Source organism: Peromyscus leucopus, chromosome X (assembly GCF_004664715.2).
Source record: "Peromyscus leucopus breed LL Stock chromosome X, UCI_PerLeu_2.1, whole genome shotgun sequence".
NCBI lineage: Eukaryota > Metazoa > Chordata > Mammalia > Rodentia > Cricetidae > Peromyscus > Peromyscus leucopus.
In genome coordinates, this window is record NC_051083.1 from 64,629,555 (window position 1) to 64,635,554 (window position 6,000).

Below are 6,000 nucleotides of genomic sequence, written 5' to 3' on the forward strand. Positions count from 1 at the left end.
ATAATTAACAGTTATTGCCTCCCTATGTGATTCTTATCACCCCTCCATTTGACCCTGGAAGCCTGGTTTTGCACTGCTAAGGGATTACTGCTTGTAAGTGTATATATACCAGGATTTCCAGGGCACGAGAGGACAGAGAAGAGAAAAGAGAATGGAAGAATTAGATGGGTAAGAACTTGAGAGGAACGAACTGAGATGGGGAAGAACTAGATTGAAGGGTAAAAGAGAGGACTAGAGGAACGAGGAAGATGAGGAACAGCCAGATGGGGAAGAACAAGATGAGGAAGAGCCAGATGAGAGAGGAGGAGACGGGAAGGGAGCTGATAGGGGAAAGAACTAGATAGATGAGAACCTAGAAGGGACAAAACTAGATGAAGGAGTTAAGATAGAACCTAGAGGGGACAGTAGATAAATATAGAGAAATCAGGCAAGGAAGGAGCAAAACATGAGAACAGAACTGAAGCTGTGTATAAAGGATGTTACGCCAGAGGAATTAAAGCAAGTGGACGATAGAGCTCGGTGTGCTGAGATTCTATTTCCTGAAAATAGTCCTTGCCGTTAGTAGTTCTCTCTCCTGAGCCCCTGGGATGTACAATATTAAGGCTGGTCCCGCTAATATTATACAAGAGATACAACTGACCTTACAGGAGGCAGAGAAAAGCAAAAATCATAGCAAAGAAGTAAACAAAAAACAAAATACAACTTTGAAAAAGAATTCCAAAAAGCAGGAAAAAAGGGAAATGTGTTTGGATGTGGATTCCCTTCTGATATTACATGTTCAGAGATAGGCCACATTGTAAAAATGACATTTAATCAAAGGCTTGAGAGATGAGGAAAATAGGCATGTGATAAAACCCAGGAAAGAATGCCACAGAAAAAGAAGAGCAGAGTGCAAAAAGCTTCTACCCTAGAATCATTAAGATGGTCACCACAGACAAAGGGGAAGGAAGGGGAAAAGGAGCACTAAGAGAGCATCTAAGAAAAGAAACGGGTACCCAAATCACAGACAGACTTACAGGCAAGAGTAAGGGGCCCTGATTTACCCTGCTGTGGAAGCATTTGTTAGCTTTTCTTAAGACTCTGTTTTTCTTAAAGCACTAGGGATTGAACCCAAACACATATGCATGTTAGCAGTGTTCTTTCTGTGAGTTGTATCTGCAGCCCCAGACTACACATTTCATAGAATTACTCTGGCTGCTGGGTTATCAGTATGGACAAGAGGAGGACAAAGCAGGGAAAGAATCAGGAAACAATTCTCATAACCCAAAGAAATTGACAGTGGCTTGCAAAAGGATGGTAGCCGTGGAGGCAGTGAGGTCACTCATCAGACCCAACAACCATTTTGACCGGAGAACTCAGCAATATTTATTGACATATGAAAAACAAGGGGTGAAGAAAACAGCAAAGGGGCATTCTCAGTCTGTGCCATAATTAGGATAGTAGTTGCTGTTATCTGCCATGGAGAATACTGAATTTGAAGGTTAACAAAAGGTGTACAAGTTCAATTTGGAGTCTGGGCTGTCTTGTGCAGTTTTATCAATGAATCAAAGAGTGGGGAGATGTATGTTAGTAAGCTTTCTATGAAGAATGACTAAGGGGGTCCTGGGGGTTAGGTTAGGGGGGAGCAGGAGGAGGGATGAGAGGGGGATCTGTAAATTGAATAAAAAATGTCTTAATAAAGAAGAAAAGGAAGGAAAAGATACACAGACAGTTGTGTCCGCACTGCTGTGAACTAAAGTAGTTGGCCAGTACGAGATAAACGAGGCTACTGCACAGCCCTCTCTACTGACATGCAGTGTCGTACTTCTTAGCCACCATTCCTATCCATTATGTCACAAAGCAGAGATTCATATAGCCATCAGATCTCAGTGAGGACAATTATAACACCTGACAGTTGGTAGACTATAGACTGGTGGGAGCAACAGGAGCTATAGTTTGGGATACTAGCTTCCCCTCATGTTTTCCAGAATCTATGAAGTCACTCTTTTAGAAGCACTTTGGACAAAAGCTGGGCTTTAAGGAGCAGCAATCTTACACCCCTATACTGCCTGACCCACAACAAGATATCCTGTAGGCAGCCTACCTCCTCTAGGTGTACATGTAGTTTATCACTGACTTGATGAAGTTCTGGAACATCAGTAGGGCCATGGAGATGCCTGGGCATTCTCTCCATCTAATCCAGTAGTCATCCATGCTCCACCTGCCACACATAAGGTATAATTGGTTTTTGCTTTGTCCTCATTTGTTGTATCTATTACAAATACACACCAAATACATACACTAGAAGACAAGTAGTTTCCTAGAAGCATTCCTACATGTCTTAAAAACAGCAAATGTGCCCTTTAACATTAGTTCACTTTAACAACTGAGAACACACAGCATTCCAAATAGAAATTACTTGGATGTCATCCCCCACTCCATACACACATTTGGAGAGGCACACCAACCTCATTTTATTACTAGTTTGGTAAGAAGATCATTCAGGCTCTTCATTTACAGCATGGTAATCCCAACATTTCCAAAACTTGTTTTAAGTTGTTTGAGGTAAGTGCTGGCCAATAAGCACACATCATCTCATTCAGGGAATGAATACTCAGACTGCTCCTTACCTCTTTTTTTACCAGGGCCCTCCATTTCCCAAATGAAGCTTAGGAAGGATTTCTTCCTATTGGCCAAACTTGGAATCTTCTAGTTGCCCCCAGTCTGGTTTGATGGTTGTTGGTTCCTTCCTGTTTCCTTCTCCTGTATCCTAGATTCCTGTATCATCTTTCTCTTCAAGCAGATATTTGAAAAAAAAAAAAAAAAAAAACATAGACAGTGGGAATAACTAAGAATTCCTATAGCCTGTTTGCTCTTAGAAGGCATGACTTTAAAGAGGCTAATCCTTCACTTCATTAATAACTATTCTCACCTAAGAAAACCAGGGTACAATACAGTACACAGCCTATAGCACAGTCCATGAACCAGCCTATGACTCACACTTTGCATGTGATGTCTAAGTGTATCAAAGCTCCTGGAAAGTTCAGTTTTACTGGTTACTGAGGAGCGGGGGCACTGGTTATAGCAATCACTCTCAAATTCAATTACATATCAGAATTATCTGAAAAATCCATAAAACATAGATGGCTGGGCCCAAAACCCAGTTTCTGATTTATTGAGTCTAGGTTTTACATTTCTAACATGTTCTCTTCTGATGCCTTTGTTGTTGGTCTGGGGAACTATACTTGTAGAAACACTGGGTTAGAAGTGAAGCTGGACTGTTGTTAAATTGCTGCAGTTACCTCAGCCTGAGTTTCTTATATTTAAGGAGTTCAGCTATCAATGTGTCCAGGTCACTGGAATGAGGAAATACGGAGGAAGCCCTTAGCATGAGTTAGCATTTGGTAAACCACAAATGGATGCATGCAGTCAGTAATGACTATGGCTCAAAACATACTACAGCATGACATTTTATCTTCCTCTAATCTCCCTTTCGCAACTATAAAGGAATTTCTGTCCTCCAAACAATGTACCTAAATTATGCACAATCTACAGACAATCTTAAACCATAGTACTTAGAACAAAGAGGACAAATCACCCTATAGGTGTATCTAGAAAAGAAGTGGGTGCTGACTGAAGAAATACTAGACAACAAGCTGCCATCCACCAGAATGGGACAAGAATCTGGCATTGTCTTGAACTAAAACAGCTGGGTGTCCTTACTATTCCAGCTAAAGTCAAGTAGTGAGGCGTCTTTAAGCAGGAAATGCAGAAATCTTGCCAGGCTGTAGCTGTAGCTTACACTACCGCAATGTGCCAACCCACTTGCCATTCTCAGCCCTCCCTGCAACCGCCAGCTCATGTCTCCCTGCCTACTTAGCCATTTACCTTGCCTTAGTCTAGTTACACTTCTTTTGCCAGGACTGCAATTTTCTCAGATCATTTGGTCAAGTATCCGTGGACATTAGCTTGGACTGTGAAACCTTGAATCTTATGGCTTCTTTCTGGAAATCTTTTCATTTTTATTTCTCATCATTGTGCATCTCAAAACCTAGAAAGGAAGAACATGGTCAAGTATGATGATAATACATACCTGTAATCTCAGCACTTGAAGGATGGAAAATTCAGGGTTGAAGTCAGCCTAAGCTACTTGAGACGATATAAAAGGGATGGAGAGAGGGGACATAGGGCAGGTGAACTGAGACTGGGAGGGGAGAGTAAAAAGGGAAGAGATGGAGAGAGAAGAGAGACCGAAATTCCCAACACGCCCTCACGATTGGGCATGTTCTTGCATGCCCAGTGGGACGCTTAGTCACTTCCACCTAGTCATTTCCGGGTCAAACGTCCTGCGTGACCCATGACCTGGCATGTTGCGCATGCCCGGTGGGACACCTAGTCATTTCCGCCCAGTCATTTCCGCTTCAAAAGTCTAGTATGACCCAGGACCCCATGGCTTTGTGTAAAGCGCGCAGCGCAACCATGTGATCTATGCGCATGCGTGGAATAGCCACATGGGCCTGTGTGCGCAGGGCAGCTGAGCCTTCATAAGCCGGCGCCATGATTCCCTGGCCCCCTTCACACACGTGTCTTTCCACAGGCCTGTGCAGATCTATCGCTCTCTCCTAATCTTAATAAAACTCTTGTTAGTGGATTCTGTCGTGTTTTATGACTTTTCCTCCCAGGGTAAAAGCGCTGATAAAACCCAACAAAGAGGAAGGGGGATACGGAACAGGAAGGAACAAACAAGCATGAAGCTGGAAGGATTCTAGTTTTGCCCACTAACAATATGCCTGTGTTTATTTTACTCAACTTACCATGTTTGTTGTCGTGGTTGCACCATGCTGAACCACAGGATTCTTTAAAACACCAGTCATGATCACAATGCAGCAAGGCCCTATTCCAAACTCTTAACCAGAATTAAAACTCCACCCACCGCTGATAGTACTGGAGGGTCTGTCTGTGCACACTCCTTCCTCACAGCAAAGTGAAGCCCACACACACACACACACACACACACACACACACCCAGTCTGGAAGGGTAAGATCCCAGGACCCATGGGGAAAGGAGACAAGACAGGAAGGCAGAACACAAAAAGGAAGGGAATCAGACTTCCCCCACCCTCTGGCCTCTAGGGTTTAGTAGAAGTCTTATTTGGGAGCATTAACCCAAGTGCTCAAAGCCCTAGCACGCATTGTTACCCAAGCTCTAGTGCTGGCACTTTTTCATCCCATTGAACCCTTTTAGTAGTATTTCCTATTCTGATGCTAGTTTTCAGAGTCTGGAATGAAGCCGTAAACATCTGTCTTTTAAGTCATTAAAGCCATATCACACCATTCCTAATGTCTTCAATCATCATTTCTGGGAAGTAGGATCTGACCACTTAGTTCAAATGAAGATAGTTAGAGCCACTTTAGTTTGGGGGGCCTGTTTTATTTTCTATTACTTATGTTTATCTGAAATTAAGTCAATAATTTGTTTATTGTCTGTCTCCACATATTAGAATGAATGGTACCTGAGAAGCGAGTCGATGTGTCTCAGGTCTCCAGGGTCTGGAACATTATGGAGTCAGATGCTTCCTGAACGAAAGGACAAACAGATGTCTGGACAGGTGTGTGGACTGCGCCAGATGCGTCCCAGCGCGAATCCCAGCGCCATCTGGCTTTCCCTTCTCCCCACTCAACCCCAGCCCTGACCAAAGAAACTTCCCGCCAAACATCTACCTATACAGCCCACTGCACACGTCCAAGTAATAAGGTCGGAAGACTAAGACCTCCCACCTCCTGACGTTCATTCCTACCAGCAAAGGAAGCCACCTCGGTCCATCCCGGTGGGGTGGCGGCTTCCGAGGGGTTCTCGGCAGCACGAAAGGGTGAATCGAATTGCCTAAAGCTAGATAAACAAATTCAAGCTTCCCATCGTCCTTGGCGTTCTGAACACCGGAACCGCAACTTAAAACAGCCGGGACTTCCTGTACTGTTGCTACGGCTACCAGGCTCTGATTTGAAGGAACTACATGTCAA

At 43.6% G+C, this 6,000-nt stretch overlaps 1 protein-coding gene across 7 annotated transcripts in view; it reads right to left on the minus strand.

Moving 5' to 3' along the window:
- Positions 1–6,000, minus strand: part of Magee2 (MAGE family member E2) — a 170,161-nt gene extending 164,161 nt beyond the window's left edge. For 2 of the 7 annotated variants that reach the window (XR_005090004.1, XR_005090003.1), the window contains exons 1-5: positions 5,778–5,941; positions 5,493–5,556; positions 3,868–4,030; positions 2,610–2,772; positions 2,084–2,200 (exon numbers count right to left, since the gene is read on the minus strand). The gene's annotated coding sequence lies outside the window, so the exon portion shown is untranslated. Of the gene's footprint in view, positions 1–692; positions 2,201–2,609; positions 2,773–3,867; positions 4,031–5,492; positions 5,557–5,777 lie in introns of those variants that run through there. The other 5 variants (XR_005090002.1, XM_037199170.1, XR_003733825.2 and 2 more) reach the window with 5 other exon arrangements.